Raw genomic sequence first — 24173 nt, 5'->3', positions numbered from 1 at the left:
CCTTCTTTAAGACTTTCTAGTCCCAATCCTTCTGCCTGCCCTCCCCTTCTCTATCCTCCACTGAAGACTTTCTTTTTCCTAAAATGGTTTCACATTAAATTTTCCATAATAGCTAACATCTAGATAGCACTTACTTTTTCCCCAAGAACTGTGTTAAATGCTGGCAATTGTCTCTATAAATAGCTGTATCCACTAAGGGAATGTAAACCATTTCAAAGCAGGTACTGTTTTTTTATTTTATTTGCGCGTCTTTCACTCTTGGTACCTTGTACACACTAGGTATTTGATAGATGCTTTTTTAAAACCCTTTCCTTCCATCTTAGAATCAATATTGATTCTAAGGCTGATGACTGGTAAGGGCTAGACAATGGGGGTTAAATGACTTGCCCAGTGTCAAAAAGCTAGGAAGAGTGTGAGGCTAAATTTGAACTCAGGGTGTCCTGTCTCTAGACCTAGCTCTCAATCTACTGATGCACCATTCTGCCTCCTTGATGAATGCTACTTGACTTGAATTTCATCTCTGCATAAAGCACCAAGTAAATTTGATTAAAAAAGAGGAAAAATAGAGTCAAATTGCCAGTATTAAAAAAAGAAAAGGGTGAATTCACCTCCAAATGAAGAGGAAATTTAATCTGATAATCTAGGCAAAATGGATGGAAATTTACAAAAAAATATATAAATTGTTTATATTAACAAAAGAGGAAATAGAATATTTAAATAATCCCATCTCAGAAAAAGAAATTGAACAAGACATCAATGAAATTTCCAGGAAAAAATCCCCAGGGCCAGATGAATTCACAAGTGAATTCTATCAAACATTTAAAGAACAATTAATCCCAATACTATATAAAATATTTGGCAAAATAAGTAAAGAAGGAGTCTTACATTTTTTTATGACACAAATATGGCACTGATAGCTAAACCAGGAAGACTAAAAATATAGAAAGAAAATTACAGACCAATTTCCTTAATTAATATCGATGCCAAAATATTAAATAAAATAATAGCAAAGAGACTCTAGCAAGTTATCACAAGGATTATTCACTATGACTAGGTGAGATCAATGCCAGTAATGCAAAGATGGTTTAATATTAGAAAAAAACTATCAGCATAATTGACCATGTGTAAGACACAGAGGAGAAATCAAAGTATAACATGCAAGTGATTTTCTCTGACTCATGGTATAGAAGGGTAATAAATTCATGTATCAAAGATTTTGCAAATAATAATGATAAAGAAACTAACTGCTTAATATTTGCAGATATCTTACATTTTGCAAATGTTTTTTATATATCATTTCATTTCATTCTTATAGTGACGAGCAAACTGGCACTATTGTTATCCCCTTTTAATAATGAGGAAAGTTGGGTATATGGAGAATATATAAAGCACACTTTGGTAATGAGGTTGCTTCTTTCATCAAAAAATCTAGTGTTTCCTTTTTAGTGAAATATATGTAAATCTGGCCATGATACAGTTACTAGACAAGACTTTCATTAGTCACCCTGCTAGCTCATCAGCTTGAATTTCTCATGCTCTCTTTATTAGCTCAAATATTCTCATTCATATGTAACTTTTCCTTAAGGCAAAACTCTAAGTTTGGATTGCATTACTCATCTCCCTCTAAAAGACAAAGTTTGTTCATCTTTTCATTCACCCATTGAATTATACATATCTTACATCCTGTATCTACATTGTTGTTTTGTTTTATTATATTGCTTTGTCTTATTTTTAGCATTTATTTGGTCTCTTTGCTTCTAGTCTTTTCATTCTCCAACTCCACTTCTGACAGTGATCAAAATTATTTTCCTCAGCTATAAATCTGTTCATGTCCTTAACAGCTCAAGACAGTCCAATGACTCTCTATTAATTCTTGGATAAAATACTAACTCTTCAACTTGATTTTTAAAACTCTTTACAACCTCAGTGTAGCCTACCTTTCCAGACTTTGACCCACATTGCTTCAGATAAAATTGGTATACTCTCTATTCTCCAAATTTGACTTTCTCTCTACTTTTGTACAAGCTATGCATCATATCAAGAATGGAATTCTTCATCTTGTTATTCTCTAAGAATTTGTGGCTTCCCTTAAAGTTTAGCTCAAATGCTACCTCCTACAGAAGACCTTTCTTGATCTCACTAGTTGTTTAACTATCAAAATTTGTTTATATTTTCTTCTCTGCTATGAGTTTTGTATGAAAGCTAAATTCTTTGGAGGCACCTAGGAGACTCAATGAATTGAAATTATGGAGGTCCTGGGTTCAAACCACATTGCTTAGCCCCTACCACTCTTCTGTCTCAGAACCAATACATAATATTAATTCTAAGATGGAAGGTTAGAGTTAAAAAATAAAAATAAGCACTTAGAGGCCAAGGACATTTTTTAAAATATGTATCTCCAGTTCCTAGAATAAAATAGATGTGCAATAAAGCCTTGTTGAGATAAATTAAAGAAATATTCAGGCTGGGCTTTGGGCTTCTCAGCTAAACTACAAAGAATGGGTTTTGACACCAACAAGAATGATGGGTTGTTCAGAAGACAGACCTGTGACCTGGCCATCAGGAATGCACAACACCTTTCCAAACAGTTTCATTTTGGAGTGATAACCCTGAATCCACTCCATCTGCTTCTTAGCTATAAACTGTGCCTGCCACTCTTCATGCCAGTGATATAACTCCAGGGCAGAGCTTCACTTGGGCGCTGTCCACAACGTGGGGCTCATCATTACTGTGATATACCGCCTGTGGAGAGCTCTGATGCAGGATCTGCCTGCCCTGAAGGCAATAGGCATAACCGTTTTATTTTACCTCTTACCTCCAGAGCCGGCTCTCAACTCATCCTCTTGGAGAGCTTTGCAGGCTCGGGCATAGAAAAGGTTGACGGAGTAGCAGGCAAAATATCTCTGTCCCGAGCTCCCATAAAATGAGCCTTGCCTGGAGGGACCTGCTTGCCTTCAAGGCAGAACATCAGAGGGCTGGGAAGCATTCTGGCTTTGCTGTAAGGAGCGAAGTCACAAAGACGCATCGACGTCGGCTCGCCGCCGCAGGTTTCCCACTCTGGGCATCTTTCTGTTCAGCCTGGCAGGTGGCCTAATGAAAGTCGCCGTGCTCAGGGAAGTCATTTTCTGAGGTAGCTTACGGGACTGGACACAGCACAGCAGCAGGAAGGACGTCCTTACGGCTCTGGGCCGCTGACGCCTGGAAGGATGCTTTCGCTATGTACACTGCTAGGGGAGGAAAGGATCCAGCAAAGCTGCAGTCTGGCCCAGAGACAGAACTGTCTGATAGAGGCGATGAAAGTGTCTGAACGTCTCTGTGTTTCTGAATGAGATATTTTCAGGCGCTGAGCCTTCCTCTACCCAAGGCATCTACTCAGCATCTACTCCAAACTAGTAGTAGGTTTGCTGGCAGAAAGGGAGGGAGGATTCCTCAAGACCAGACTGAATTACAGAATTTCATTCAGGTAACAAGCAAAACTGTTTTGCTCTAGAAAACAAAGCAGGCGATGTGTATGGCTAGTTAACTAGTCACATCCAGTGTAACATTTAATGATGACCAACATTCTAGAATCTAGAGCAGTGGTTCCCAAACTTTTTTGGCCTACCGCCCCCTTTCCAGAAAAAAATATTACTTAGCACCCCTGGAAATGTATTTTTTTTTTATTTTAATAGCAATTAAATGGGAAAGATGAATGCACCTGTGGCCATCACTGCTCCCTTGGATCACTGCAGCAACCACCAGGGGGCGGTGGCACCCACTTTGGGAATCACTGATCTAGACGGTACTGAATCATGTTAGGGAAAATTATCTATTTTTTTTAGACTGTATATATGAGACATATAAATATAGCTGTCATTATGATAATTTGGCAGTCCATTTCTTCTTTTAAAGTTTGGCAAATGAAGAGACGAATCAAATTATCAATAATTTAGAATTCTTTTTTTTTTTTTAAACCCTTGTACTTCGGTGTATTGTCTCATAGGTGGAAGAGTGGTAAGGGTGGGCAATGGGGGTCAAGTGACTTGCCCAGGGTCACACAGCTGGGAAGTGGCTGAGGCCGGGTTTGAACCTAGGACCTCCTGTCTCTAGGCCTGACTCTCACTCCACTGAGCTACCCAGCTGCCCCTAGAATTCTTTTTTATAGAAACGAAAATAGTTTCTCAAATTTAATAAAAGAGGACATGTACAAAGTAAATTGAGCTTCAGGATAACTATAATGCTAACTGACATTTATAGAGTGTGTTTCATACATTACTTCATTTAAGTCCCACAAACATCTTGTGAGGTAAGCATTATAGGTAATATCGCTACAATTTTACAAATGGAGAAACTGAGGCTCAAAGAAACAGGGTGTTCTTTTGGACAGGGGGTTGTTTTTGCCATCACAAGAACTGGGTTGGAATGCCATTTCTGCTACAGATCATTAGTGTGCTTTAGGACAAAAAAAAATATTTTATACGAAATGAGGGGGTTGGATTAAATTATTCATCTTTTAAAGGTTTTGGTGATGCAGGTTTATCAATTTTTAAAAAATGATCATTCACCTTCATTATGTATACATTTACTAATTTACTTCCAATAATTATGTATAATATACAATTATACAAAAAATCTCTGTTTAGGAGATAAAGATAAAATAAAAATTGAGCCCAGAATCAATTGGAAGGCAATGGAGTTTAGTGAGTGAGTAGTGACATGGTCAGTCTTATGCTTGAAGAAAACACTTTGTTAGCTTCAAGGAGGGTGGATTGGAGAAGAGAGAGCCTTGAGAATAGTATGACCAATGGTAGGTTATTGCAATACTGCAGGTGAGAGATGAGGAAGGCCTAACTTGGATAGTGATTGTGTAAATGGAGAGGAGAAAGATGATAGCTAAAGGCCAAACTGACAAAGATTTGGTTACTTATTGACTATACAATGGAGAGGTGGGAAATGAGATATCAAAAATGACAGTGAGGGTAGTGGGAATCTGGGTGAGTGCCTAGAAGGATAATAGTGCCCTTAACAGTAATTGGTAAAGTTGAAAGAAGGGTGGGTTTTTGTTTATTTCTTTGTTTTAAGATAAGGTAATGATATCTACAGATCATACTCCAGTCATGTTCACTTGGTTTGTTTAGGCTTATTCTGACCCAATGGAAATGAGAAAGAGGAACATGATGCTCCTATTCACTGGTTACTACCCTTGAGCACAAAGCTTACGTGTCCCTTTCAATTTAAATCTATAATACTTTGATTTATCTAGTCATATAACTGTGATTGCTGTTCATTTTCATTTTTGAAGAGGACTAATGACATCATTGGGTGACATCTTTACTTGTGTTTTAATTGGATTTAAATAAGGCAGAGTTACACAAAATCATCAACCTCACCTTCTCTTCCAGAGTCATCTAAGTCCAATGGCAAGACAAAAGTTGACATAATTTAGAGATATAGTTCAGGATGTAGTGGATGACACTGGCTTCTTTCATGTCTGACTGGGCTTTAAGAATTTCTGAACACATGCTAGATCAGCTTTCAAAGCTGTTAGAACAAACTGACATATGAAATTCTTCTAAATTTCTATATTGATAAGGAGAACCATCAGGTTTTGGTGTCCAAATGTCCCATCCTAGTAAACAATGATCAGAGAAGTAGGCCCTATGTCAAATTGTGAAAACATATCAAGATAGTAAACTGTCCTACTCTTCCTCCATAGTTAAAAAGAATACAAAACCCTATAAATAGTGAATGTGGAAGAAATAAAAGAATACAGAAGTCTTAAGAACCTTGGCAGGCCCCTGAAAAACAACATGGTATAACCTAACCTCATCTTAAGTCAGAATCTAAATTTTTGTCTTGCCTGGGGGCTTATACCAAATAGGCCTGAAGGTATAATCCATTTTGCCTTGGGCCTCCCAGAAGAGTATTAAATACATGAACTCAATAGACATTTTAGAAAATTAATTTAACAGATTGCAGCATATTCATTTATATGAAGTCTATATCTCAATTTAAGGAACCTAATCTTTTGTAAAATGTGAAGGAACAACTTATACCATATGGAGTTATTGTTATTATAGCACCCAGTTCCCCCTCCCCATGTTATTCCAATTTCAAATACACTGTAGGTGTGTGTTAACATTTCATTTAAAAAATAATAATAGCTCAGAAGCTTTCACAAATATGTTTCTTTTAACATTAACCAGAGGATATTAGTTTAAAGAAATGTCATTTAATTTTATAGTAATGTAATATAAGTAACAATGAAGGTTTCCTACATATACTCATTAGATATGTCCTCCTAGAGAAAGTGATCAAAAGTGACCAGTGAAAAGGAATAGTGAGATATACACAGATAGAATATATGTGGCCAGAGAACATATGGACAAAGTTCACGTGTATACTTCCAGAATAATAACTGACTTCAACTCTATATATCTGCTGATGTCCTATGGCTGTGTTGGTGAACCTGTAGCATGTGTGCCAGAGGGGGCTGCTCCCTTCCCCTTCTTCACACGTGCCTGAGGACATTTCTCACATGACCAGTCCATCTGCCCAGCAGCCCAATGGGAGAGCTTCCTCCCTCTGAGGTTAGGCAGGTGACTCACATGACCCGCCCCTCTGCCCAGCAGCCCAATGGGAGAGCTTCCTTCCTGGGATAAGGCAGGTGACTCACATGACCTGCCCCTCTGCCCAGCAGCCCAATGGGAGAGCTTCCTCCCTCTGAGGTAAGGCAGGTGACTCACATGACCCACCCCTCTGCCCAGCAGCCCAATGGGAGAGCTTCCTCCCTCTGGGATAAGGCAGGTGACTCACATGACCCGCCCCTCTGCCCAGCAGTCCAATAGGAGCTCTTCCTCCTTTTCCTATCTGGAATAAAGCAGTTGCCTCAAATGCAGTGTGAGGATTTGCAGTTTGGGTACTTGGTCTCTAAAAGGTTCGCCATCAGTGCAATGGTGTCCTGGTGATACTGTTGTATGGTGCCTTTTTTCATTGTGTTGAGATCTCAGGTACAATGGTACTATTACCAGGTGAGCTGCTTTCTTAACTCCTCCAGTGTTCTGACTGACATACTTACTGGAGAACTTCTCTGCTGAGCTTTATTCTCACCGTTTGGTTTTTGCTGGACAATATCTGCTGCCACAAGTTCTTCCATCTGCTCCTGCTGCTCTCTGCTACCATCTGCTGGTCTTTGCTGTACAATGTCTTTCCTTTGGGAAGATGTCTCTGCAGATGTTTTAATTTTATAGCCCCAGCACCAAATTAGCTCTTTTGTGATATAAATTTCAGCCAATTTACCAAGTTGCTAGCTGGAGAAGATGTCATCTTTAATTCTTTCTCTGAATTACCTCTTCAGCTGCCTTCTCTGACTCACTACTGAATTCTTATATGAGTTTTGGTTAGAAAATTGTTTTTAATTATTATCATATCCCCAGTCATTTGTGCATTTGAAATTATCCCTTAAATTTTATTGAACGAAACTGCAGACATGCTAGCTATATTGGTGATCATGTGATTTTTTCAATTCTATCATCCTCCTACTTACCATGCAAATATGCTGTAAAGAAACACAGAAAACACCTGGTAGATCTAATGAGAAGGTAGAGAAGGGGAAAGTAAGGGAAAAAGTATCTATTCTCTGCCTAATATGTACTAGAGCTTTACAAATTTTATCTCATTCAGCCCTTACAACAACTCTGAGAAGTAGATACTCTCATAATTTCAATGTTGCATTTGTGGAAAATGAAGTAGACAGAGATTAAGTGATTTGCCCAGGATCACACCATTACTAAATGTCTAAGGATGGATTTGAAGTCAGGTCTTTCTGATTCTAATAACAATGCTCTATACCAGTGATTCCCAAAGTGGGTGCTACCGCCCCCTGGTGGGTGATGCAGCGATCCAGGGAGGGCGGTGATGGCCACAGGTGCATTTAACTTTCCTATTAATTGCTATTAAAATTTAAAAAAAATTAATTTCCAGGGCACTAAGTAATATTTTTTCTGGAAAGGGGGTGATAGGCCAAAAAAGTTTGGGAAACACTGCTCTATACATTCAGCCAACTAGTTACCTCATCTATTGGCACTCTTGGCACCATTCATACCCAACTTTGTTTTCCTTTTCTACAAGCAATGAAATAACTAGTTTTTTTTTTTTCCATAAGGATAAGATAGGAACAATACTCATGAATTAGTCTGGATAAACTGTATAAAAAATAGGAATCACTGGTCTTTTCTTCATTTTCTTTTTCCTTGGTCTTGCTATAATTTGACATTTGAAACTTAGCTTAATTATTACGACTTGACATGGATCTATTTTCTTTTCAACTAGATCATTTTTCTTCTTTTGTTCCTTACATGCACACATATATTTTCTCTCCCTTATAAAGCTCACCTACTCCTATAGCCTCATAGATTCAGTTATTTCTTCAACAGTCTTGCTTGGTTAGGTAGGATTAATGGTGGAATACCAGGTCTAGTCAGATGTAGGAATAAATGGCATTGGACTTGAAGTCAAATGACCTGGGTTTGAATTATGTCTTCCATAAGTCATATAACCTTTCACTGATTTTTTTTAATCTCTAAATTGAATGATGCTACTTGCATTAATGCTACATGGGATTGAATTCAATTATCTCTATCAAGTATCTAAATATCTAAGGTACTTTCCACTTCTACTATTCTCTGATTCATGATAGGGAACTACTTTATATGCCACATATTGCTTTGTACTGCATTTATAGGATAATAGACTTAAACCTTATTATTCCACTCCCTTATTTTACAGATGAGGAAACTGAAGTCTCATGGGTGGGAAGTGAGTTATACAATATTACATAGCAGATCTCCTAAGTATCAGAGTTACAACTTGAACCTGGGCAGACTAACTCAATCCCTCTATAGTTATACTATATAAGGGAAAGCTAGTTGGCACATTGGATAGAGCTGAAGTCAAGAAGATTTGAGTTAAAATTTGTCCTAGATACTTACTCTCTCTATGACCTTGGGCAAATCACTTAACCTCTACTTCCCTCAGTTCCTCATCTATAAAATGATCTGGAGGAGATATTAAACCACTTCAGTATCATTGATGAGAAAACCACAAATGGGATCACAGAGAGTCAGACAAAATTTTTTTTTTAAAAATAGCTGAACATAAATGATTTAAAAAGAATCATATCCATTGAATTTCATTCTGTGAAATTAAGCCCACATTTTGGGATTTCTATTAATTTTGTTGTGAATAAAACTTGGTATTGTGATATATTTATAGCAGGTTTCAAAATAGTCAATACTAGGATGAAATTTATCTTCATAGGCAAAAATAAACAAAAATCAAAGAAACAAAAAATAAAGGTAGAAAAAAAGAAAAACTTAATCAAGACCTATACTGTACTATAAAGCTGGTATAGTAAAATATTTTGGTAAGTCAAGAATAAAATTTCAAGCAACCATAATGTCTGAGATAGTTAAAGTTAATGTAGAAGCAAACATAAGGTTTCCAGTGGATCAAGCTTCAATGAGCGATTCATTTTATTTATAAATATTGGCAATAACTGCTTTAAAGGTATATCTCATATCCCAAGCCCAATAAATGTAACTAACAAGATTCTCTATACCCAGTTCTTTTTATCAAGTAAAAATGTACATTTTAGACTGAGTTATATAGGTAATCATATATGGAAAACATCTTAGACACCTATATTTAAGCAATCTGCCTGTTCATACAAAGCAGAAAATAATTAAGAAAAGTCTAATTAATCAGCTTGGAAGTTGTGAATGACTTCATTAAATTATATCAGATTAGTTATTCAGACTGAAGTCTTAGAGTCCAAACCTGGTTCTAAACATTTACTAGGTGTAGGACCTTGGGCAACTCACTTAAACTATCTACTTTAGTTTATTCAATTGGAAAATGGGTATAAGAATAATAATATCTACTTCTCAGAGTAGCAATCAGGATCAAATGAAATAACATTTGTAGAGTGCTTACCACCACGTAGGAGAAGAGGTGCATTTTTTTTCTGAAAGGAAGAAAACTGGGGACAAAGAAGTTTCCATCTGTTTGTAGAATTGTTGAACTTTGCTGTACATAAAAGAACTACATTCTAATAGTAAACAAGTGCAAGAACTGCAAAAGTATTCTAAGAAACCTTTTTCTTTCTTTTAACTGATATAAAATGAAGAGGACAGAACCAGGAGAAGTGAATACACAATGGCTATGATTATATAAATAAAAAACAACTCTGAGCAGCAGATAAACTTAGAAGAAATTTGGACATAAAAAATAGTTGATGAAATAGTCTTCCTTTCTCTTGTTAAACCAATAATGAACTTTGGGTATGGCCTATCATACATATTATCAAGAGTAGTTTCTGGATTAATCAATTTTGTTTCACAATTTCTTAAATTATGAGGGAGAGTTCTATGATGTGGGAAAGCATTGTAGAAATCAAAATGTACTAATACAACTTTAAAAAAAGAACACTTCTAAAAAAAAAAAAAGGATCAAGTTAGAAATAAATACCAACAAAATTTATCCCTTTTTTGTGTCATGTCTCACAGTTATTTGTTCCATGAAAAAGATACTTATTCACACTTATAACAATGATATGGTCAAGTGTGGAAATATAATTTGATACTATCCTTCAATTTTTAAGTACTAATAACTTTTAAAGAAAATTCTTTAGGACTGAGATTTTTTTCTGTATCTTATCTCTACAAGTGATTCAAAAATATTAGTGTAAAATGCTGCCACCTAGTAGTTTAGGGATGAATTCGAGTCCATAATCTAATTAGATTATAATATTTTTGTTAAAAAATCAAAGATGACAACTTAGATGAAGAAAAAAAAAGCAAGTTATTTAAAGAATCTAGCCTTGATGTAATCAGAGTCTGGGGAAAAAAGTACTTAATCATTTTTTTTAGTAATTAATCATTCCTGGATTGATGTTGTTTCCAAGAAAGTTAGTCTGTCTTACCTTTTTATTTTTTCTATCATTGGATTAGAATTAGAAAATAATTTTGAGACCTCTTACCCCATTCCATTTAACATATTAGGAAACTGAGGCTTACCTCTTTTACTATTTTTGAAGCTAGTATTATTTCAGATTTCTATAAAAAATATATTCTAATTAGCTAAGAACTATAAAAAAATCTTTCTACTTCTCTACATCTATAACCTTTTAATCCAATTATCTTTTTTACAGATTATATGTACTACATCAAATCCCATTAGAATTTCTAGGTAAACAAAGCATTAAAATTGAAACAACTATCACTTTATACCAAGGTAAACATATAGAACTCAATTAACTTCTCAGGACCTCAGTCCCTTCATATGTAAAATGAGAAAGTTAGATTAGTTGACCTTCTAAGGTCTTTTCTAGGTGGAAAAAGCTGATAATAGAATCCACTAAATCATGAATAATCAGAGGTGGTAGAGGGATTTTCCACAATTAAAAAAGCAAATGCTGAAACCTATACAGACTTGCCATTTTCAGTTCAATTGCATGCTAAATGATTCACTTCTATGATAATTATATTATCTTGTCTCCTCTTTACTTGTCTTTGATAAAGAGGATAAATGATACTTTTCCTAATAAAAACTCTATATTCAATTCATGTCAATTAATTTAAATAAATAGGATAGTAACATTCCTTTGAAATGTTTCCCTCAAGTGTAGAAAGAATGGATTTCACTCCCATCATCAATGTACTAGACTGGCTTACCCTTGAAACATGTCAGGCATTGTTTTGAATCAAGGAGAATTATTCAATGCAACCAAGAAAAGATTCAACAAACTGAATAGAAGTGCTTAAAAGAGACCATTATGACATGCATAAATATTTATCTGACACTTTTTTTTTGGTTGTTGTCATAGGTTGAGTTCTGTTGCTAAGAGGGATGGCAATGTTCAAGATATAAAGTACTTTTTTTTCTATTCTAACAGAAAATCTACATGAAGCAGAAATATTTCCTATCTACTTCTGGAGCTGAGAAGACACAAAACTACAAAGGTAAGTTTTCTTATACTATGGCTCTTTTCTTGATATTGGATTGGTGTTGTGGGTGGGATAGAGAAAAAAATGGAAAGAAAGAGAAAGAGAGAAAAAAGAGGGAGGGAAGAATGACAAAGAAAGGAAGAGAAAGAAGAAAAGAAGTTACCATGATTCAACTTGATTCAGTTTTTAAAAATAGCCATTATACATCTTTGTACCCAGTTCCTCTTTTGGGTTTTAAGGAAGGGAATAAAATTGAAAAATGATAACTCTCTTTAAGGTCATAATATTGTATTAAAGGGATTCAACACAAACAGGACTAATTTAATATAAAATAATTTGAGAAGGGAGTGAGAGAACTTGAAATTATGTATGCCATTAAAATCTTTTTTATCAGATTTTTATTTTTTATTTATTTTTTTCCCACCAAATTTTAATATTTTATTTTTTTAGAAAAATTTTCCATGGTTACATGATTCTTGTTTTTACTTTCCCCTTCACTCCCCTTCACCCCCCAATCATATCCAACACGAATTTCCACTGGTTTTAACATGCGTGATCAAACGAGACATTTACATATTATTGATAGTTGCATTGGTGTGGTAGTTTAGTGTCTACATCCCCAACCATGGCCGCATCAATCCATGCATTCAAGCGGTTGTTTTACTTCTGTGTTTCCACTCCTGCAGTTCTTCCTCTGAATGTGGGAAGTGTTCTTTTCCATAAATCCCTCAGAATTGTCTTGGGCCATTGCATTGCTGCCAGTACAGAATACATTCAATTTTACCACAGTGTATTGGTCTCTGTATACAATGTTCTTCTGTCTCTGCTCCTTTGACTCTGCATCAATTCCTGGAGGTCTTTCCAGTTCACATGGAATTCCTCCAGTTTTTATTCCTTTGAGCACAATAGTATTCAATCACCAACGTATACCACACTTTGTTTAGCCATTCTCCAATTGAAGGGTATCCCTTTGTTTTCCAGTTATTTGCCACCACAAAGAGCGCAGCTATAAATATTTTCATACAAGCAATGATCTCTTTGGGGTACAAACCCAGCAATGCTATGACTGGATCGAAGGACAGGCAGTCTTTTAGAGCTCTTTGGGCATATTTCCAAATTGCCAGCCAGAATGGTTAGAACAGTTCACAACTCCACCAGTAATGCATTAATGTCCCAGTTTTGACACGTCCCCTCCAACATTCATTACTCTTCCCTTCTTTCATTTTAGCCAATCTGCTAGGTGTGAGATGATACCTCAGAGTTGTTTCTATTTGCATTTCTTTAATTATTAGAGATTTAGAACACTTTCTCATGTGCTTATTGATACTTTTGATTTCTTTATGTGAAAATTGCCTATTCATGTCACTTGCCCATTTATCAATTGGGGAATGGCTTGATTTTTTTATGCAATTGATTTAGCTCCTTGTATATTTGAGGAATTAGACCTCTATCAGAGTATTTTGTTATAAATATTTTTTTCCCAGTTTGTTTTTTCCCTTCTGATTTTGGTTGAATTGTTTTCGTTTGTACAAAACCTTTTTAATTTAATATAATCAAAATTATTTATTTTACATTTTGTAATTTTTTCTAACTCTTGCTTGGTTTTAAAATTTTCCCTTTCCTATAGATCTGACAGGTATACTATTCTATGTTCATCTAATTTTCTTATACTTTTCTTCTTTATATTCAAGTCATTCACCCATTCTGAATTTTTCTTGGTGTAGGGTGTGAGATGTTGATCTAAGCCTAATCTCTCCCATATTGTTTTCCAATTTTCCCAACAGTTTTTTTTTCAAATAGTGGATTTTTGTCCCAAAAGTTGGGCTCTTTGGGTTTATTATAGACAGTCTTGCTGATGTCACTTACCCCAAGTCTATTCCACTGATCCTCCCTTCTGTCTCTTAGTGAGTACCATATTGTTTTGATAATAGCTGCTTTATAGTATAGTTTAATATCTGGTACTGCTAGGCCACCTACCTTCATATTTTTTTTTCATTATTTCCTTGGATATTCTTGATCTTTTTTTCTTCCAAAAGAACTTTGTTATAGTTTTTTCTAATTCAGTAAAGAAGTTTTTTTGGTAGTTTGATAGGTATGGCACTAAATAGGTAAATTAATTTGGGTAGAATGGTCATTTTTATTATGTTAACTCATCCTACCCACAAGCAAGCAATGTTTTTCCAATTGTTTAGATCTAGTTTTAATTGTTTGGATAGTGTTTTGTAGTTGTGTTCATATAATTCCTTTGTTTGTTTTGGTAAATAGATACCTAAGTATTTTATATTGTCTACAGTGATTTTAAATGGTGTTTCTCTTTCTAACTCTTGCTGCTGTGATGTGTTGGAAATATTTAGTAATGCTGATGAGTTATGTGCATTTATTTTGTCTCCTGCAACTTTGCTAAAGTTGTTGATTATTTCTACAAGCTTCTTAGTTGATTTTCTAGGATTTTTTGAGTAGATAATCATATCATCTGCAAAGAGTGATAGCTTAGTCTCCTCATTGCCCATTTTAATACCTTCACTTTCTTTTACTTCTCTAATTGCTACTGCTAGTGTTTCTAGTATAATGTTAAATAATAGAGGTGATAGTGGGCATCCTTGTTTCACACATGGTCTTATTGGGAAGGCTTCTACTTTACCCCATTGCATATGATGTTTGTTGATGGTTTTAGATAAATACTGTTTATTATTTTAGGAAAGGTCCTTCTATTCCTATACTTTCTAGTGTTTTAAATAGGAATGGATGTTGTATTTTGTCAAAGGCTTTTTCAGCATCTATTGAGATAATCATGGGGTTTTTGTTGGTTGTCTCATTGATATGTTCAATTATGTGAATGGTTTTCCTGATGTTGAACCATCCTTGCATTCCTGGTATAAATCCCACCTGATCATAATGAACTACCCTCATGATCACTTGCTGGAGTCTTTCTGGAGTTTTCTTTCTTTCCCCTCTGTTTCTTATTTACCTTTTCATGTTTCTCTTGTTTTTTTGTGGTTGCATATTGAACTTTCCATTTAGTCCTGGTCTTTTCTGTGCAAATATTTGGAAATCTTCTATCTTGTTCAATGCCCATACTTTCCCCTGGAGGTATATAGTCAGTTTTGATGGGTAGGTGATCCTTGGTTGTAGACCCAGTTCTGTTGCCTTTCTGAATATCATATTCCAAGCCTTGTGGTCTTTTAGTGTAGAGGCTGCCAGATCCTTTGTGATTCTTATTGGTGCTTCTTGATATCTGAATTGTCTCTTTCTAGCTTCTTGTAAGATTTTTTTCTTTTACTTGGAAGCTTTTGAATTTGGCTATTATATTCCTGGCAGTTGTCTTTTCTGGGTCTAGTGTAGAGGGAGATCTATGGATCCTTTCAATTTCTATATTGCCCTCTTGTTGTAGAACTTCAGGGCAATTTTGCTGAATAATTTCTTTTAGTATGGAGTCCAAATTTCTATTAATTTCTGCTTTTTCAGGAAGACCAATAATTCTCAGATTGCCTCTTCTAGACCTGTTTTCTTGGTCTGTCACTTTCTCATTGAGATATTTCATGTTTCCTTCTATTTTGTCAGTCTTTTGACTTTGCTTTATTAATTCTTGTTGTCTTATGAGATCACTGACTTCTAATTGCCCAATTCTAGCCTTTAGGGACTGGTTTTTGGCTAAAATATTTTGGTTTTCCTTTTCAGTCTGGTCTGTCTGGTTCTTCAAGACTTCCAGCTAGTTATTTCTAGTCTTCAATTTGCTTATCAATTTATTTGATTTCTGAGCCTCACTTTCCAATTGTGAAATTCTGCCTTTTAAACTGTTATTTTCTTGCCAGATCTCTTCCATCTTTCTCATGATCTCAGGTTTGAACTTTTCAAGATCTTGTGACCCATTTTCGGTTTTTTGGAAAGGTTTGGATGTCTTTAATTGTTTGTCCTCCTCTGTTTTCTGGGTTTTTTCTGTGCAGAAGTTATCAATTGTTAGAGTTTTTTTCTTTGTTTTCTTGTTTATTTCTTGGGTTTTTCTTGGCATCATTGTGCTTTATCTGCCAGAAGTCTGAGTGAAGCAATCTGATTCTCTTTGTATGGAATTAGGGAGCAGTTTTTGCCTGAGGCTTCTTGGTAAGTCTCCTGGTTTCTCTGTGGACCCTCCTGGGGTCTGTAGTCTAGCTGTTTTCAGGGTTGAGCCCCCGTGTTCCTAGCCAGCTCTTGAGAGCCCAGAACTTGGCCCACATTTGCTCCTCTACCTGGGGTTTTCCCCTGAGTCTGAGCACACTGGGCACTGCTGCTGCCTCTCTCAGCCCCACTCCTGTGTCCAAGGTCTGAGTTTTCCAGCCACCTGGGATCTCAGGTCTTGCTGCTCTCAGGGGCAGCTCCTAATAGTGCCAGCTAGCTGCCAAGGGGCTAGATTTTGTGCCCCCGCTGGCTCTAACTCTGGAACGCTGCCTCTGCCTCTGGTACTGTGAGTGGGATGGGGAAGGGGTGATCCACTCAGATTTTGATGGGAGCTATTTCCCTCCCTTATAGGGTGGAAGTGCCCAAATCCCACGTACCTTCAATACTGCATCCTATTGTGGGATTCCTTCTTTAATCTGGATTTTGTTTTCTTGTCCTTTGGAGGTATGCTATATCTGTTTGTAAGGAGTGAAAGTCACCCTGCCTCTACTCTGCCACCATCTTAACCCAGAAGACGCATTAAAATCTTCACATAAGAAATGGCATTGAAATTTAACCTTCAAGGAAATTAATTATAAAAGGTGAAGGTGAGAAAGGAGTGATTTCCAGGAATTGGAATACAGATACAATGAGAATCTATGGAAATGCATAGAGATTGAAGATGGAAGGTCAACCTCAAAGAACAATAAGTAGACAAACACATCTGAGTCAGTTATACAGTTTTGATCTCTCAACAACTTCAGAGTAATATATAAATATAATGGTTCTCTACCTATTTCATGGCTATTCAACTTTTTCAGTAGAAAAGAATCTTAATAGTAGTAGTTAGCATTTAGATAACACATATATGTTGCCAGTCACCATGCTAAATACTTTCAAAATATTATCTTATTCAATCTTCATGATACCCTTTGGTAATAGGTATTACTATTATTCCCAATTTTGAGTCAAGGAAATTGAAACAGTGTTAATGATCGCACAACTAGGAAGTATCTGAGTCAAGATTTGTGTACTCTCCTTTTTGACTCCTGACCCAATATTCTATTCTCTGTGCCATCTAAGTACTGCTTATATTTTCTTCTAAAACATATTCACAATGTAATATTTTCAATAATTATTTATGTGGGTATCAGTATATCAAGCTTTCAATTATCCACATTAATATTATGGAGAAATTTATGTTGAAATAAGACTGAGATATCCTGCCAAATCTTAATGTCTATTTTAACTACCATCAGACCTTTATCTATAGTTTCTCATAGGCAATAGAAATTTAGTTTCACTGTCTGGAACTGACTGAATCTGAAATATCACATTTTCATTATAAATCCTGAAGTGTTCTCTGTTTTAATTTGAGAAGAAAAAGGAAGTCATAAATCACTTGACACAACTTCTTAAATAACTTGTGGGTCAAATCACAAATATACTGCCACATAATATATAATTTCCAAAAGCCTTTGTCAGGCTTGGTAAAATGTGTAGGATTTTGTACTTAACAGTTTGACAAATTTAGTTCCTAATCTTGCCTCTCATTGTTTTAACATATAAACACCGACTAAGTTGCCATACTCTTTTTCTGCCTCAGCTTATTATCTATAAAATAATAATTACAACTGCGTAGCTTGCAACTATGTTTGTTAATGTAGCTCAAATTAAATAAGTTATATAAAGTGATATGCAAATCTTAAAGCACATAAAAATGCCTATAATGTCATCCATATTTTTAGTTCTGTAGCAATATGATGATTATTGATTAGTTATGATGGAAAAAAGTCTGTCTTTGATCCTTTCCTTTTTTTTTCTTCTTTTAATTGTAGGCACTGGAAAGTAATAAGAAAATGAGAACTGTTGTAATTTTTTGCTAACTTCAAGTTACTCTCTTCCCATTTTATACCAGAAAATATACCCTGTGATTATAAGTGGTCATCTTTTGATGGTGAACTGAAAATTGCTATGTGTCATGATTTAAAATGTTACCCCTTATATTTCCTTGCTAAAATCATCTTTATCACACATGGACTAAAAATTGAAAATATTCTTGATTCTTCTTCAGGGAGAGACATTAGATCCATTCCTGGCACTTAGTAGGTTCATTATAAATATTTGTTGGCATAATTTGCTACAAGAATCAGAATTTTGTTGTTTTGTATGTCCTTAAATGACCATGGTCTGCCACAATGTCTTGTCCACAATAAACACTTGAGAAATGCTTGCTGAATCCAAGAGATATGGATCACAATTCAACACTGTGTAGTATACAGAGAGTTGACCTCCAAGTCAGAAAGCCTAGGTTTAAATCCCACAGTTAACACACATTCTGTACATAGCCCTGGGCAAGTTTCTTAGCCACTCAGTAGAGTCTAAAATTAGAAATTTGAGAGAATACCTACCTGCATTGGTAGAATGAATTTATTCATCCACCAGTTCTTTATACTAATGAAATCACACATCCCTCCCTATCCTTATAACAAATGAAAAGAGAGGAAGTAAGATTAGACAAAAATCTGAGTAAATCAGCACCATCTCTTAAATATATGAATTATTTTATGGTCAGCAAGTTAAGGGAGTAGGTATTTCCTACAGTCTCCCAAAGTAGAGCTTGATAATAATAACTGGCATTTATATAGTTCTTAATGTTTTGTAAGGCCATTTACATAATCTTCCTTGACCTTCACAATAACCTATGAAGTACATACTGCAGAGAGTATTATTTGCATTTTTACAGTTGAGAAAACTGTAGCTTTGAGAGGTAGAAAGGCTTATCCATGGCCACATACTTAGGAGGAGTCAAAGGAGAGATTTGAAAGTGAATTTTCTTACCTCCAAACCTATCCTATGTGATACATCACCGAACACTACACAAAGTGAATACATCAGTTGAATAAAATGGCAATTATGTTTATATATTTTTTAACTTGGAAATATGCAACTAATTTGATTTTATTATGAAATTAACTTTAGCCAATGTTAACAATTCTGCCTACCAAAGGAGATATTATGAATTAGCTGTAAGTTGCTTTGAGGTTTTCCTGCAATCAAGTCGTGGAGTGGATCCAGTGCTGGACTGGGATTTAGTCTGAGTTTGAATTCAGCTATGTGATCCTGGACTTAATTACTCTGGCTCTCAGTTTCCTTATCTGTAAAATAAAGAGGGGTGAAGGTTCTCTCCAGCTCTATCTCTGTGATCCTATGAGACCTTCACTCTTAAGTCTTACCAGATTAGGTTAGTGGTAGTTACCCAGGATGTGGGCACAATAATGACTCTTAAATATATTTGTTGAGACAGCTTCTAATTGTAAAACTCTAGAACTGTTTCTAGAAGTCAGTGACTTTTCCGCCTTCTGCTGGGGTGAGAGAATAGTATGGGTAGGAAGGAAAGATTTCAGGAAAATGATGAGACTGAAAAGATCCAGGAAACTATAGGGAAAGAAAGGTCAGGAAGCTAACTATGGGCCACTGGAGAAAAAAAAAAATCATCCACATGAATCAACCTTGCCCTGTGGCCCTGTCTGTACCAATGATTAAGTACTGGAAGTGGTTACCAAGGGAGCTTGCTGAGTCTTCATTCCCTAGAGATGTTTAAGAGTAGGATAGTTTGCCATTTATCTTGAATGGATTAGGTGCTCCCTTGCCTGGAGGAAAGGAACTGTAACAAATCCCTTCAAATTCAGTGATTATTGTCTGTAAGTGAATAAAAGAGGAAGTACATAGCAATAAAATGAAACTGAGGTTAGATATCACTATGGAATCATCAAATATTTCTTTGCAAGGTGAAAATGTAAATTAATATGACTGAATTTTTGCTCTGTGCCCTAAGGAATCATAAAATCAAAGATAAAAATTTGGCCTGTTTCTAATAATAGTAATGATAATAAGCATTTTAAAGCAGTTGAAGGTTTAGAAGAGTCTTTACATGTAATATTTTATTTTTATTTGATTCTCACAACCTTGTGAAGTATGTGCTATAAATATGTATATTTTAAAGATAAATAAGCTATTTGCCCAAAGATAGCATAGAACTTGAACTCAGATCTTCTCAATTCTAAACCAGTACTTTCCCCCCCAATAAGCCAAATAATGTAATCCCTCATTTTATAAATAGCAAAGGACTTGTGCTACACTTATTGACTCTCAGAGTAGATACATTTTCTCTCTAAAATTAGAGAATGTGCTAGAAAACACCTTTGAAATCCTTGAATCTAACCTGCTTGCAAATTTCATATGTACCCCATGACTGAAAGGAGCAGCTTTCCTTTTACACTGACCTGAATTCACATATCAGAGATTTCATTTTTTTTTTAACCCTTAACTTCTGTGTATTGGCTTCTTGGTGGAAGAGTGGTAAGGGTGGGCAATGGGAGTCAAATGACTTGCCCAGGGTCATACAGCTGGGAAGTGTCTGAGGCCAGATTTAAACCTACAACCTCCTATCTCTAGGCCTGACTCTCAATCCGCTGAGCTACCCAGCTGCCCCCTTATCAGAGATTTCTTAATCCTTATATGTGTAGTGTTTTTCAAACCTTTTGATATCATATAACAAAAGGGCTATTATTGATGTTGGTGAAGTTATTCTTACTGTTATGTGTTTGTTTTAAATCTGTGATTTCATTTGTATAGTGATTTCCTGGTGAAGAAATTCCTTTAAACACTATAGGAACACCTGCTCAGCAATTTATGCCTTAAAGAGCTGCCTTATGGAAGGGACTTTGCCAAGGCCACATAGTCAGTATATATCAGATTCAGGACTTGGAAATAAGTCATCCTGACTTTGAACTCAAATGTTCCTTACCTCATTAATTATTATTATTTCCATCAAAGAAACTATCCCATAGTGGATAGAGAGATGATGTCAAAGAAAGTAACTTAATTTCTCACTACTCTAAGTAACTCTCTAAGAGTATAACTTGCATTGATGGTTCTAGCTTACATTGGCAAAGGGTTTCCTATATCTGTCATGTCACAGATCCAGTCAACCATCTTATTTTTTATGATAATTGTTTATTGTTCTGACCCAGTATTTTTCCAAAGAATACCTGAATTTGGTTTGTTTTAGTTCTCCTCTATAGGTATTCTTTTTTTTCCTTTCTGCAATTCACTAAAACTACAAAGATTTTAAACTGAAAATAACTTTATTACAAGGTATATAAGGAATATGGATGTCTCTGTGTGTTTCTCACTTAATAATGTGTACCTACTCTATGCTAAGCCAAATGTCTAGTCCTTGCAAAGAGTAATGTCATAAACGATATCATAACATGCCCAACTGCCTCCCTTCTCTGCTTCTTAACAGGGAAAGAGAAGAAATAGCAGCCAACTATCACCTGCCAAGAGTTTTCATACATTCTTCTTTTTCAAACCTTTTCCTTCTGTTGTTGTATCAGTTTGAAGACAATAGCAAGGGTTAGGCGATTAGGGTTAAGTGACTTGTCAAGGGTCACACATCTGGGAAGTATCTGAGACCAGATTTGAACCCAATTCCTTCTGACTCCAGGCATGGCATGATCAACTGCTCCTCTTATGCATTCTTGCTACATATGGAAAAAAAGAAATTAAAGCCTGGAAAGATCCACCTGCCCAGGATTATTCAGTGATTTAGTGGTAGAGTGAGGACTAAAATCAAGGTCTTTTATTTGGTGCTCTATCCATTGTGTCAATCTGCTTCTGAGGCTATAGTGAACAAAAAGGTCAGAGGAATGCTTCAAGTAATCAAAGGGCTAATAACTTACTCCAGGCAGAAATGACTTGGTCCTTTCAGCTATTATCTCCATTGCTAACCACTTCCTAATTCATACAAATTTTCTCATTTGACAAGTGTCTATCAAATTCACACTCTGTGTCAGATATTGTTTTAAGCACTGGGGATTTAGACGTAAAAACAAAATAAGCCCATGCCCTCAGAGAACTTAGATTCTATAATCGTCTGTAACAGGAAAGAATAACAGCATCTACATGAGATTTATGTACCTCCTCTGAAATATGATAAAACTTCATTTCAGTACAGTTCAGCCCTGATTGAGCATGAAAGGGTTTTTTTTTAATCTTTCCTCTAAAAAGACTTTGAGCACTAAAAAAATAAATAAATAAAATAAATCAAAAGCCAAATAACATGCCCCCTCACCCCTGCACTACATGAGGCAACTTTACAACTGGGGAATATAATACAACTGGAAAAAGAGTCATTTGAAATTGAAGGGGGCGAAGATGAACTCCTGGAACAAAATTTTAGGGATCTTTAAATTACACAAAAAGTCCAAAAGCAAACCACAGAGTCTACCACAATGGAATTTTGTTTGTCTTTGTAGGAAGCTCTGAGTACTCAGTGTTGCCAGGTTTTGAACTTTTAATGGTGCCAGGATGTCTGTGAAGCTGATGGCTAATCCAGGAAGCCATCCCTTTTGGCTGAAGCTAAAAGGTTTCCTCAATATCCCAGAAGACAACGGCAGCTTGGAAAATATTTTCCTTTATCCTGAGAGTTTGGCACAAAGAGGGTTAAATCCTAAACTTTGTTTGGGGGAATATATTTATTTTTATAATAGTGATGATATATAGAGAATCTCAGCTTTTTATCTCAATACCTGGGTTAGTTCCTAACCTGGATGCTTACTGTGTGATTAATTTCTTGGAGCCCCTAGAACTCAGGCAGCTCACTAGAGTAAATGTACAGATCTGCTGGGCATCTCAGTTACTGGGAGACAGTTCCAAACTGAGATTTCCCCAATTGATGCAACAACTAGTACCCACTTTCCCGATGGAGACATAGAGATGATCATCACAGCTAGCATTTATATATTGATTTCTTTGTGCTAAGTACTTTTCAAACATTGCCTCATTGGGTTCTCATAATGACCCTCAAAGGTTTATTAAGCAACTATCATGTGCTAAATGTGTGTAAGCATGTTATTTACCTACATAAATGTGTATGTGTAGCATGTATATGTGTGTGTGTGTGTGTGTGTGTGTGTGTGTGTGTGTGTGTGTGTGTAATATATCTGGGGATAGCTAGACCTCACTCCTCATGCTCCGGTACATTTGCCAAGAAAACCCCAAAGGAGGTCACAAAGATTTGGACATGAATGAAATAACTGAAATCACAAAATAATATGCTTATATGATGATACACAATAACAATATAGTGTGCTTATGTGTGGGTATAGGTGCATAAATGTGTATCCTGTATGTATATCTATAGCAGCATTATAGCCATATTCACATCTGTGTGACATGTCATTTGGAAATGATTGCAAAGTAATCAATGATAGGAATGATGTCATTATAATGCAGTGATTCCCAAAGTGGGCGCCACCGCCCCCTGGTGTGTGCTGCAGTGATCCATAGAGTGGTAATGGCCACAGGTGGGTGCATTTATCTTTCCTATTAATGACTATTAAATTTAAAAAAATAATTTCCAGGGGACACTAAGTAATATTTTTTCAGGAAAGGGGGCAGTAGAGCAAAAAATTTTGGGAACCACTGTTCTAATGGATGGAGGATTATTTGTATATATGCAGACACAAGTACACCAGCATTCATGCGATTGAGAAAATATGATATATGAGGCACCTTGGCCACTTTGCTGGTGATCCAAAGACAGAAAAGAAATGTTCTGTGTTTTCAAGGAGATTTCATTTCTCATTTTAGGAGGGGAGGCACAACAAGTGCACAGAGAAGAATAAAACAAACAAATACATACAAAATCATAATTGATCATTTTGGTTGGGAGCAGGCACCAAGAGCTGGAAAACCATCACTTAGATGTAGGATATAAATTGATTTTGGGAGAAAACTAAAGATTCCAGAAGGCAGAGGCATAAAGGAAGCATCTTGTGCATCGTATGCACAGTGGCTTGGAGAGGAGAGGGATAGGATGTAGAATGTTATGGGTTAGGAATTGAAGGAAGGACAGATAAACTAGACTCTAAATGGCATGAGGGGGAGTAATCAATAAAGTTTAAAAGTTAGAACCAAGTTGTGAAGGACTTAAATGCCAAACAAAGGAGCACATATTGTAATCACAACAGGGAACCACTGGAATTTATG

The sequence above is a fragment of the Gracilinanus agilis genome, chromosome 6, assembly GCF_016433145.1.
Source record: "Gracilinanus agilis isolate LMUSP501 chromosome 6, AgileGrace, whole genome shotgun sequence".
Taxonomy (NCBI): Eukaryota; Metazoa; Chordata; class Mammalia; order Didelphimorphia; family Didelphidae; genus Gracilinanus; species Gracilinanus agilis.
Note: the sequence above shows the minus strand (reverse complement) of the source record.